The sequence below is a fragment of the Protopterus annectens genome, chromosome 1.part1 (assembly GCF_019279795.1).
Source record: "Protopterus annectens isolate FY-2018-M chromosome 1.part1, PAN1.0, whole genome shotgun sequence".
Lineage (NCBI taxonomy): Eukaryota > Metazoa > Chordata > Ceratodontiformes > Protopteridae > Protopterus > Protopterus annectens.
In genome coordinates this window covers 286,824,245-286,837,313 of record NC_056726.1, presented here as the reverse complement: position 1 = coordinate 286,837,313, position 13,069 = coordinate 286,824,245, and the positions used below count along the sequence as shown (strand labels likewise).

At 40.8% G+C, this 13,069-nt stretch overlaps 1 protein-coding gene across 1 annotated transcript in view; it reads right to left on the bottom strand.

Annotated features, from left to right (window-relative positions):
* Positions 1 to 673, bottom strand: part of LOC122804578 (suppressor of cytokine signaling 1-like) — a 625,285-nt gene extending 624,612 nt beyond the window's left edge. The window contains exon 1 of the mRNA XM_044074529.1: positions 582 to 673. The gene's annotated coding sequence lies outside the window, so the exon portion shown is untranslated. The remainder of the gene's footprint in view (positions 1 to 581) is intronic.
* Positions 674 to 13,069: the final 12,396 nt, after the last annotated feature.

The window sequence follows — 13,069 nt, the reverse complement described above, 5'->3', positions numbered from 1 at the left end:
GGTCCTGTGTTTAGGTTAATGGAGTGCGTGCATATTGATCTCTAACAGCAACATGGGCATATCTGTCTTTTCATTTAGGGTGACATTTAAGCCAAAACAAGTGAATACAATCTTGATCTGTAGTATTGCAGCAGATGTTTAATAAAACTGGCTTCTTGACATATTCTTTCCTAAATCTATTTACGGAGACAACCACTTGATTCTTTTGAGGACCGGGACATTATTTTAACTAAAACAAGGGTTACTGGTGTGCATTTGAACAATTACAAGGAATATGAAAGGTAGAAGAAAATGGAAACAATATGCAGTACACAAAATGAAATAAAAACATTGATGATTAATCTGTTATTTTTTTCCAAATTGTGCTTCAGATGTCGATAGGACAAGTTTGGAATTGTCTAGCAGCATCTCACATCAACTTTCATAATTTTATGCAGAGTGAGAGTCAACATTAAATCAACAATTCTGCACTACATACTTATGTAAACAGAAAACACAAACAAATGATTGAAACATTTGGTTTGTGGAATATGACTACATTCAACTGACTGCAAAAAAATGTACAGACATTGAGTACTCACCAGAAATGATGTATATGAGGCATTAAGACATAATGCAAAATGTGTACCGTCAAGTAGTCCAAGTACTCTGTGAATTGGAAAAGAAACATGCTTTATATCTGGTCTATGAGCACTGCTGTACCATAAACATTGTGCTGTCTAGAATTTAAATGCATTAGCCAAATACTATGCTGAGTACATTACGCCATCAGGATTAGGCAGTCCAAAAATCTGTGAAATTGCAGCTGTGTGCCAAACAATTATACTGTGCTTACTTTTGAATAGCAAGACATTGCTATTGCTGCATATCAATTAATTTTCCATTAAGAGAAAAACAGTTTTCTGCTCTTCTAAGAAATCATCTTAGAGTTCACTGTAAAATGTATTTGCTGCCTGTGGGTCAGAGATTTAACCAATCAATGGAAGTTTTATTTTTAAGAATGTCGGCTTCCCTGCATACCCTTGTAACAGCTTACTTTGTATATCATTTACCACATTTCCTGTAGAGCTAAGCAGCCTCTCAAAGAGAACATAGTTACTAACTGAAGGACAGAATATGGGCTACAAGTCTGTGTGCATAAGAACAGGCCATGTAAAATTTGAGATCTTTTAGAACTTAATGGACTTTTCTCTTCAAATAGTACTTGTTTCTGCTACATAGTAGCCAACAATGCTACTGGCAGAAGCCATGGCAAAGGAAGGAAGGGTGGCAGGAGTACGTGACTTGATAGCACAGATGACTGGTAAAGATGAAGAATTAATGTAAGGGGCTAGCTGTTCTGTGGCCTGACTGATAAGAAGAGAGCTGTAAAGATGCAGATGCATCAGTCACCAGTTACATTAGTTATATAATTCTCAAAAGCAAGTCAAACTACATTTCTGAAATACACTTCATTCTAAGAGCAGTGTTTCAGCTTATGTTGTATGTTTTTGTCAGGTTTAACTGTAAACATGTCATTAAGTTTTAATATCCATTCTGAAAATGTTTAATTACATGATCTACAACTGTGAAAAATGGACCTCCTGTGTAAATGTGTCCTCAGCTGTGTATTACGTAACAAACCATTTTATTTATTATTGTATTCCCTTTATTCTTCATGTTCATTACTGATATATTCTTCATATTCATTACTGATATGCTCTTTTAATCTGTGGTTTGTACTGACTTCAGTATATTTTTCTTGTATGTAATTATGTTGACATTTATACCTTATAGGTAAATGGAGCTTTTTTTCTATCAGGCCTGCAATGAAAATGAGGTATACTCGGTCGGATTTTGCCAATCAACAAATGCAAATAAATAAATAAATACTGCATTTCTGTTGATCTGCCATTTGATTGTTTTGCAGTTTTACAGTATATTACAGCACTTACGCTGTGTGACTCAGGGACATTGTTATATGTGGAAACTTTCAGAAGGAAGGAGCAGTTTACCTGATAATGAATGACACTAAAGCATATTACTAGACCACAGTGGCAGGATCATAAAAAATGCAAAGGCTGACAACACGGACATCACTTTGCTGTGTAAAAGACTAGTGGAACTGTTTAACTTTAATAATAATAAACAATTCCGAGACAAAAACAAAGCCATCAGGGTTGCAATGTCTAACATTCACTATCAGCTCATATTTGTGTCCTAATTTCTTTCATTTCAATATGCATGGGAATGAGGACTCATTGTACTATTAATTTTGAACATCAAATCATCCAACATTCATAGGTAGTTTCTATGCATGCAGTCCAGGAAACCATTGAGAAGCCAAGCACAATTTCTTAATTGCTCTATACCACTGCATAGTTAAGTGATTTTCTTTAAGTCACTCAGTAGACAAATAGAGGATGACAGAATCAACCCTGGACTACAGGAAGAAACTTATTAATAGCTCACAGTGTCAGTCATCTGTGCTAACTGACAGATTTTCACTTTCAGTGTGTATTTCTGTCCCATTTCCCTTTGTTTAATAAAGTATGACAATATGTGCTTTCAATTAAAAAAAAAACTTACACAGTGCTATTAATTTATAACATTAAAATCTGTTTATCACACTGCCTCATAGATCTTAGTTCTCCAATTCAATTTCTCACTGGGGTGTTGTCTGTGAGGAGTCTGTATGTCCCGTCTTCTCATGGGGCATCACTAGGTGCTTTGCTTTCCTCCGAAAGACATGCCCATGAGGTGAACTGGTATTCACCTAAATTGGCCATACGTATGCAAGTTATGAGTGTGCGTATGTGGTGTGATGGCCCAGTGTCCTACCAGGATTAGTTACTTTCCTTCTACCCACTTAGTGCAAGGATAGGCTCTAGCTTCCTATGACCCTGCATAGGATAAATTATGTATCAGAGAAGGAATGAATGAATTAATTAAAAAAATTGTTCAACATGTAGCACCTCCTAAAATCACAAATAGCGCACTACATTATTTAAAACTCATGTCCCAGAAATACTTTTATGGAGTAACCAAAATTATAGCATCAGATTCTTTTTCTAGTAATCTCATTTTTTCAGATTTTTTTTTTATATCAGGCAGCATAGTACATATGGTTATATTATTATGATCTATCAGCAAGATTCGTAGAATCTACAGTTTGATTGTTTCAGTCTTTATATGTACCCTGAGTGCCAGTGAAAAAGCCACTTAATCATAACTTGTTTGGGGCTTACTGCTGAAAAGTGTCATTTCAGCCAAAAATGCTTAGCTAGTTAACAAATGAATGGAAAATATATTAAAACACCATAGTTTTTGTATATTATTCTCTATCATACTTTTTATTGTTCTGGTACTGTGTTTAAATACATTTTGGTACTTAATTTACAAAACATTGGACAGTAAGTAAAACTGTGCGGGATTCAGAAAGGCTTACCACAAGCATGAAGCCATAACACAAAAAAATGCAGTGCAATAAAATACAATATCATTCAACACACAACATGGAAACAATATAAACAGTAACTGCAAGATTAGATGGGTTTGCTGATGCAATCCTTCACATATGAAATACAATATATGAGGCTGAGCATACAATGTATGAGAACTAGCCTATAAAATACAATCAATGAGACTTACAGATAACAGATATATAAAATACAGTATATATGATTTACCAATAGACTATTGCATGTAAAGTACAGTGTAAAGACACAGGCAGCATTTCAAGATGAAACATGTCAGAAACTATACTAAATGCACCCTGTAATTAAAGTGGTACTAGTGGGATGTAAAGGAGTATCAGTTTACACTGTCATGCTAAGAGCAGCATTACCATTAGCTTGACTACATCTGTTAGTGGACATCTTAGTAAACAGTGTGTATGATATTGTGCAATTTTGTCCTGTATGTCTCAGAAGGAGGATCTACCAGTGGCTAACATGCCATCACCCTCATGACCTGGACATTATTGACCATTATGAAATAGACAGTCATCAGACAGGAGTTAGTAGACATGTACCATCCTTACATGGAATCAAGGGGGATGCATGCCCTACACTGTGTATTCCAATGGAAAGTTTGTGTAGCATTAACTACACTTTCTATGGGGACCTTTTTCAGTGTCTGAAAAGAGATTAGTTAGCAGTTTTGCATTCATCAGCTTTGTGAATCCTGCACCAGTTCTTTGATGAGGTGCTTCTGCATGAACAGGAGCATAGTTCAGAGATTCATAGATTAGTACTAGGCCGACTGCCCTTGTAGGTCATTTTAAGCCTAGACAATTAACTCATGTAAGAATCAAATCCTGCATTTTGTGTGTGTAAGGCAAAAATTTTAATCATTATGCCCTGTGATATGGCCTGTGGTTCTGAGGTTCTAGGAGCCACTGAATGCATTCATATTGCTATCATAGTTCCACCTTCTCCACAACTGCTTTCTCTCCATTAATTGCCAGGTGTTAGGCAGTGCATAGGATAGTATATAAAGTGAGGCTTTGATTCATGCTGGCAGTTCTCATGATTTCAACATTTGGTAGCTGTGTGATCCATGCCTGCATTTTATGTGGGGCAACTTTCCACAAGGTCATCTAAATATTAGACGCACTTCCCGTCACCCACATTGTCTTTAATATTCTGGTCCCATAAACATACTTATCAGTCCACTCATAATACTGTCCACTGTTGTATGTTAAAGATGATGCTAGTTATGCCTTGGAACTATGGCTGATAACCACCATCTGCAGCCCCAGACCTTGGGGAATGTGGCATATAACAATGTACTGTCACAGACACATAACATCATATAATGTGTGTTCAGACTTCTGAAGGCCCACTTCTGCTGCATGGATACATTTGGTGGTATACTGCGGTATTCTCTGGAGATCTGTAGCAAGATGCTTGTGGTCTGCACCATGCTGCATAATATGATGCTGTGAAAATTACTACAATGTGGGGATATCATAGTACTGCCAGACATACCTGTGGCAGCAGCAGATGAAGAAACAGGTGGGGATTTGTTGGAGGATCTAGTTGCAGCAGTTCCCCATTTGAATCAGAGATGGATGCAATGCATTGTAGTAATGGCAAGGAAGTGGCATCTGGTCCAAAGCTCAAGGCTGTGAAAAGGACAATAAAGAACAAAGCTGATGCAGACAATAACAAACCCAGGCTGTACAGTCACTGGTTCGCCATGTTACATCAGACTTTGCCATACTGTCAAAGGTCAAAGGGTGGGGCAGTGTTCAGTCCCCATCATCACTTGCATAGGTGAGGTAATGCCCAGTGATAGGGACAGCAATGCTAACATAGATGGAAGGGATATGCTTAGTGGATGCAGTAGCCCACACATATGGCTAGGAGGCAGGGGGAGTCAGGGCTCATATCCTCCAGTAGTGGGTGGAGCTTCCATGAGTAAAATTCTAGTCAGGTGTACAGTATGGCCCTGCAATGTCAGCGGTTGGATGATAATGCCCAAGGGATGGTGCACCATCTTGGGAAATTGTTCAGGAATCATGTTCATAGGTTCATAGGTTCATAGGTTCATACTAGGCTATCTGCCCGAGGGCATTTACAAGCCTTGCCCATAGTTTTGTGGCTTACGCCACCCCTTTAGTATGGGGAACTATACCCATTATTTTGCTGTGCCTCTGTTGAGCAGTGACACTGAGGTAATCCCTGGGGTATATCTGCGATCTCCCATCCATTGGTCAAGATTTCTCTTGAACAAGGCCAGCGAGGTGCTCTGCCTCACATATACCGGGATTTTATTCCACAGCATAGGGAGTCTTTGGGTGATGAATCTATCCCTCCAGCACATCCTATTAATAGCCGTGTCGAGGTTTAAGTCTCCGCCCTTGTGGCTCTGACGGATCTAGATTTTTGAGGTGAAGCATATTCATCAAATCTGGGTTTGACATGGCCTTGTATGTTAGGCAAATGTCACCTCTGAGCAAGCGGTGGCGACTGAATAGAGCTGGAGTTCTTTCAGTCGGGCAGCATAGGACAGATGTTTGAGACCCTTTATCCTTTTGGTGAGGAACTTTGTGGCCTCTCCAGCTGCTGCAAGTGTCGGGTCAGATACATTCGAATGGGGCATTGTACTCAATCATTGGTCTGATGAGTGATGAGTATAGGGAGACTATGACCTCCCTTGATCTAGATGAGAATCCCTTCATGATAAGGTGGGCAATGTAGAAGGTCTTCCTAACTACTTTAGCTACATGGGTGTCGAATGACAGACTACTATCAACCTGGGTCCCCAGGTCCCTGATAACTTCTTCTGTACTCAGTGGATTGCCACCTATTTGGTAGCTAGGGGTAACCTTGTTTTTCCCGAAGGGTATGACTATGCATTTTTGGCATTTAACTTTAGGCCATGGCTCTGGCACCAGTTATCCGTTTCTGTGAGACCCTTCTGAAGGATATCTGTGTCAGATGTGTTTTTACTATGGCCCAGTTTGCAGTCATCTGCAAACTTTGTCAGCCATAACCCTCCTGTGTTTGCTTGTACTGGAAAAGTAGATGCCAAACAAGAGTGGGCCCAGGACTGAGCCCTGTGGTACACCACTTGTGACAGGCTTTGAGTCTGACATGGCGCCAGCAACTCTGACCCTGTGGGTTCTGTCACTCAGCCAGTTTGCAACCCATCTTGTGATGTATGGGTTAACATTTAAGCTGATGAGTTTTTCAATGATACCCGAGTGGGGTATTGTATCAAAGGCCTTCGCCAGATCGAGGTAGGCTGTATGGACTGCCTTTCCCTCATCAATGGCTTTGGTGACTGTTTCAAAAAGTCAACCAAGTTTAGAAGGCATGATCTGCCTTTGACAAAGCCAAACTGGGATGGATCCAAAGTCTGCAAATTCCCTATGTCTTTATTTATGAGGTCCATTATGATCCTCTCCATGGCTTTGCAGATAAGGCTTGTCAAGCTAATGGGCTGGTAATTTCCAGGGTCGGTGGAGGCACCGCCTTTGTGAAGTGGGACCACAGTTGCAGTGCGCCACTCCTGGGTACGTATCCAGAGGTAAGACTATGATTAAACAGCTGTCCTAGCTGTGGGTTTAATTCCTCGTTGAGTTCGTGGAGCACACAGCCGGGGACACCATCAGGTCCCATGGATGCTGTGTATTTTGCTTTGGAGAGAGCAGTTCTCACTTGGGCGTTGGAGATGTTTGGGGGGCTGCAATCGCTTGGTATAGATATCTCTCCTTTTGGGGAGGGGAGAAGTTTGCACTGAACCTGTCAGCCAGTATGTTGGCAATGTCTGTAGGATCAGTAATCTTCACATCATTTTGAACTAGTTCTGAGCATATCTGGGGTCCCTATGTCATATTCCACTAAAGTGTTGGCAACCTCACCCCAATGAATGGGCATGTGTAGGTGTTACTCACAGTAGGGCTACAGGTGACATGTAATGGCAACAAACTGCAGGACCCCAAGTAGCCTGCCAGGTAGGGGGTACTCACAGTGGAGTTGGATAAGCGTTTGCCATTATCATAGGAGTGTCCATACCCAGAGGCAAAGCCATTTATGAACAGTGAAGACATTGACACTCCAGAATGATGAGCACCACCTAAGTAAGCCAGGCATAAGATTGTGTACTGCAAACCACTCCCCTGGAATGGCCGTAGTGGCCAGTTGCCTGCATCCTCATGGCTGAGGCAATGGCTGCCACCTGTGTCATCAATGCTCTCAGCAGGCTTGTCTGCTCCATGTCCCTATATGCCATGTCTGTCTGCATGCACAGAAGGATATTGCACAGTTCCTGAAGTGATCGCAGTTCTTCAAGCACCTTTAACAGCACACTCAGCATCACTAGCATGGCCATCTGTACCATGATCAGTTGCATATCTGCTGGCTGATGCCAAGTATTACAGCCAGGTCTGGGAATGCTCTGAAGTTATGATAGCGATGTTCACCCATATACCCCTTTTCCTCTGCTGGGTGTGCACACCTCAAAACAGTGCAGCCATCAGATGCTGACTGTAGTTGAGGCACCTGTGTAGCTTGGGTAGGGTCAACAGTGATGGGACATATTGCCCCAAAAACAGGGAGATACTGGAAGTTCATTTCACCCCTCCAACATCATCTCAGCTGTGGGCATATATCTCAAATATATAGAAGTTTGTAAAATGTGCAGATTTTTCCTTCATATGTTTGGTCTCTTCTCATAAAATCTGTGTTTTTTTTTGTTTTTGGCAAATTATTGAAGACTGAAGTCATAGGGCGGCAGGGCGGCCACAGTGGTGCAGCGGTTAGCATTGCGACCTCACAGCAAGAGGTTCTCTGGTTCGATCCTTGGCTGGGCTGCCTTCTGTGTGGAGTCTGCATGTCCTTCCTGAGGTCACATGGGTTTCTTCTGGGTGCTCCAGTTTCCTCCCACATCCCAAAGACAAGCTGTAGGTGGATTGCACACTCTAAATTGGCCCTAGGTGTGAGTGGGTGCATGTGTGTGCCTTCTGTAGAAGGTTGGGTGCTGGGCTGGCAGCTCGACAGTGTAAAACTCCACTGCCAATCATGCGGACAGGTGATCCGCTGTGCGACCCCTAACTGGGAAAAGCCAAAAGAAGAAGAAGAAGATTGAGGACTGAAGTCACTAAGTAAAGAAAAACATTTTTTAAGGCTTTATATCCTTCGGGAAATGCATGTTAATGCAAAATCTGTTATTCAAACAATTTTATAAGGTCATAAGAGCAATATTTAAAATCTGTTAATGATTCTGAGCCTTTGTCCCTCGTGTTATTTTTGGTTTTGTCCAAAATTCTTGTGCTAAGAGGTTGAAAAGTATGGCTAAGGGTGTTATAATTGTACTCTCTACTATTATTTTTGCTGAGAGTGCCACTGTGCCATTAGATTGTGCTGTATACATGGTGCCATCATCATCAGCCACTAGTTACCTGCTGATATCAGGCATGTTCTGACATGTTGCACTGGACCTGGTACCACTGGAACCTGTAAATGTAGACAGATAACATACTTGTGGCAATGCTGGATCATATTTGCAACTCTGAACACTACATGGATTGCAGATTGGTAAATGTCAATCATATACAAAGCTTATGGGCAATTGTATGTCTTGCTCGAAGGTTGTCAATATTGCAGTCTTAGTGTCCCTCAATGACAGACATGTATGTGTGTTTGTCTGAGTAAACCATGTTTAACATTTAACAGTTGCATGTTAATGTCCTATGGTTACGGGACATGCTGCTACTAACCTGGCATATCTCCTAGAGGCACTCAGGCTGCCATCTCCAGCCAGCTGTCACACACATGCCACTGTCAGGTATTAGGGTTGTCTGAGCTTGCTAGGTGATGGATCCCAGGAATTTCTCCACCTCCATGAGACGCCTCTGTATTGATGATCCAATGACTGACCGCGCTCACTGTGCTCTGTCAGATTTGAGCCCATTTCTCCCCACTCAACCACCTGGAAGGACTGCAACCTGTCCTGCTCTGTTCCTTATGTCTTGTCAGGTTGTGCCCCTCCCACAGCAAAATTGTAACCTATCCTTTTCTTCCCCTGTGCCTTGTCAGTTTATCTCCTCAGCATGTCAGTCCCCTGTCATAGCCTTGTGCTATCTTACCTCACACATTCCTCTGTTCAGTTACTGTCCTTGCTGTCTTGTGTAGTCACTGCAGTTGTGAGGTCAGTTATGACGTCTATTACCAGTCGTCTTGCCTGCTGTCAGTTTATCCCCTCAGCATGTCAGTCCCCTGTCATAGCCTTGTGCTATCTTACCTCACACATTCCTCTGTTCAGTTACTGTCCTTGCTGTCTTGTACTGCAGTTGTGATGTCCATTATGACGTCTATTACCAGTAGTCTTGCCTGCTGTCAGTTTGCCTGTATGACAGCATACTGTTTTATTCACAATATTCTGATTTTTTAAATTTCTTGCTATAATGTTGTCTCCTGAAATATAGCAACTATGTTTTTAGCCTGCTAAAAATGAACCTTCTAGCATTGTACTAATAATAATGAAGTGATTTAGCATGATCATCTCTGAATCATGGCTGTAATGCAGTGTCACAATTGGTGCTACAATGCTCATGTCTGCCCATTTCTGAGCTTGGAGGTCAAGTGTAGTGTCTGTACACACAGCCAGATCCAGCAGTAGGTGACCCAGGCAGTCACTTAAGGCCTGCTGGCTGGGAGGAACTGCCACAATTTTTTTTTTTAATTAAAAAAAAAATGACATACCTACTTTAAGGAGTTTCTTCATTAAGAATGCCTTCTACATCTGTGTGTCCCTCCATGCAGGACAATCTGGACACTAAACACACATGCTGCCCGCTTGTTTTGTCCACAGATTGATGTCAGGTTAGTTAATTTGCTCAGGCTCAAACTCTGACCTTGGTTACAGGAGACAAGAGGCTGAATCCTCTACACCAACTACCAGATTACTCAAAGCATTTTCAAGGAATTGTGAGCTTCAAGAGAAGATATGTTTACTGCTGCTCATGCTGTCTGTTTTCAATGTGCAACTGTTTAACAAATGTTCATCACTGCTTGTGCTATAAAATTTGAAAGCAGTGTTAGTAGCAAAACAGGTAGTATATTTGCTTTTTAATGCATAAGGCTGTGAGTTCTACTCCCATACCCTGTGAATAGATTCCTTATACTGTCTTGTACTTTAAAGTGGGGGAACTGTAGTCCTGAGGGTATCCTCTTTTGGATGAAATGCCTAGTAAATATGAACCTGCTGCCATTTTGCCATACATTCCCTATTGCAATATTATCAGCTTACCATTTGTTTAATGTAACATAGGCAATTTATTCTTCAAGGACAGCAGGCACTGAATTTGTAGATGAAACACTGACATTTAAAGTTGTTTTCTAGCAGGAACCTTTTCATTAGTTACAGTTCTCTTTAATGTGGAATTATTCAAATGACTACTTCTGCAGAGAATGTGCATATTGACTGATACTGGATTGTAACAACAGGTGTTTGAGTGGGCTTTTATCTTTGAAATGTTCGGAAATGGGCAGTTTTGTCACTATTCGCTCATACGTTTTGTTTCATTGCTTACTGGAAAAATGTTCAGAACTACAAATGTAAAACACACTCTAACAACTGGTGCTGTATTATACAAGGAATATAATTAGTACAATCAGGAAGATGAATCAAAGAACATATGCATGTACGCACTGCCCTAAACATGTTTGCAAGGGGCATGTTGTTTGAAAACAGTCCAAAGTTACTGGATACACAGCTGGCCAGTTGCATTTTCTTTGAATGTGGGTTTCAATGCCATTTCAATGCATGTGAGTTTCAAGGACAGAAAAGTTTACCATTAATACTGTCTGATTTCACTGAGAAACTGTATTGTTTTGTTTAGCAAATGTCTATCAGTGTTTGTGCTATAACATTTGAAATAAAAAAATGTACTTAAATCAGAATATCTGTAATCATTGTAGAAGTAAAAAAGAAAATAGTGTGCAGACTGACAATATTTATGGTAACTGGGGAGGAATAACCAAGTAATGGGACACTGGAATGATTACGGGGGGGGGCTGCTGTGTGTGTGTGTGAGCTGGGGGGGCCCCAATCCATTATCCTGCTTAGGGCCCCATTTGACCATGATCTGGCTCTGTGTGCACTTGCACTGTAACTGCAAATTATATTTTGCTGTCTGACCAAGCTTGTGATATTTTGCATTATGCCATGATGCTGTCTGGCAATGAGCATTACATGGCATCTAGCACATGCAGATGTGTGCCCTGAGCTACCATTTTTCATCCCATTTAAATCTACAGAGTGTGCATGGCCTCTTTGTGCAGTAAGCAAGGTTCCTGTATTGTGTAACAAGGACAGCAAGATCTTCCTATAACTGCTGCACACAGACTATAGAGAGTGCATGGGGGGGTATGAGATTTCCCCTATAAAACTGATGCCTGTCACTAGCTTGTCACAGAGTTGAATGATGCCACTGATGACACACACTCTGAGAAACAGTGCAGGCACAAGTACAGTGACCTGCAGAGGTGACAGCAAGACCTTCTCTGCCATTATGAGGAGGAGGGAACCATTTTATTATTTTTAACATTATATGCTTGGTTTGGCATTGCACAGTAAGCCTGTCACCTGTAGTTATAATTGCATTCTGTCATCGGGGATATGCTGTGCTCATACCATTTGTTTTATGTTTTTCAGTGAAGAGTATGGACTATCTAAGGAGGTAACTGCTTGAAATGTTGGGACTCGGAATGCCACATAATGTGGAGTCCAAATGGCTGAAAAATTCAGGCTTAAATACATTATGTCCAAGATTGCTATTTCTTAGAATATTCCTTTTTTCTGAGGAAGGGCAATAATTACAGTTACTATATACAGGTTTTGGGGTGTGGGTGACTTGCATCCAGCAAAAAAGGTTTAACGGAAAAGACCAATGTTCAAGATTCCCTTAGATGTCAGACTGCGATTCTGTCCACTACAAAATTTCACTTTTAAATATGAGAAACAGAATGTATTGAATAGCAGAAATAGGCTTGAGGTAATACTCAGCATATACTGTTGATATCTGAATACACCTCACATAGCAGTGTGGTAGTGTCTACTGTTCAGTATATGACAGGAAAGGAGGGACTGTCTTGGTAAAAACTGGTTTGTTGTATAAATAAGACTGGGGTATTTAATGTGCCGAGGTATTATCTCCAAATTATGTTTCCATCTGATTATTTTAGAGGAAAGAGGGACTAACTTGGCTAATGTAGGCTTGTGGCATAACCAATGCTGGGTGTTTTGTTGTTGTTCTTAGCAGTAGTCAGTATCTTCCTCCACTGATACGGAAGGATGCAATGACTGAGTCAATGTAACTGGGTGCATATTTATTTCTTTTAGCTACATAATTGCTTGCTATCTTAATTGTTTTGTGTATCTGTTTAGAGTGTGTGTGTGTGTGTGTGTGTGTGTGTGTATGTGTGTATATATATATATATATATATATATATACACACACACACACACACACACACACACACACACACACACACACACACATGCACATATACATACAGTTAGCTGCTATCCAAACCTCTCTTTTTGGTTTGGATATGTAGAAGGTGCCCTGAAGCTT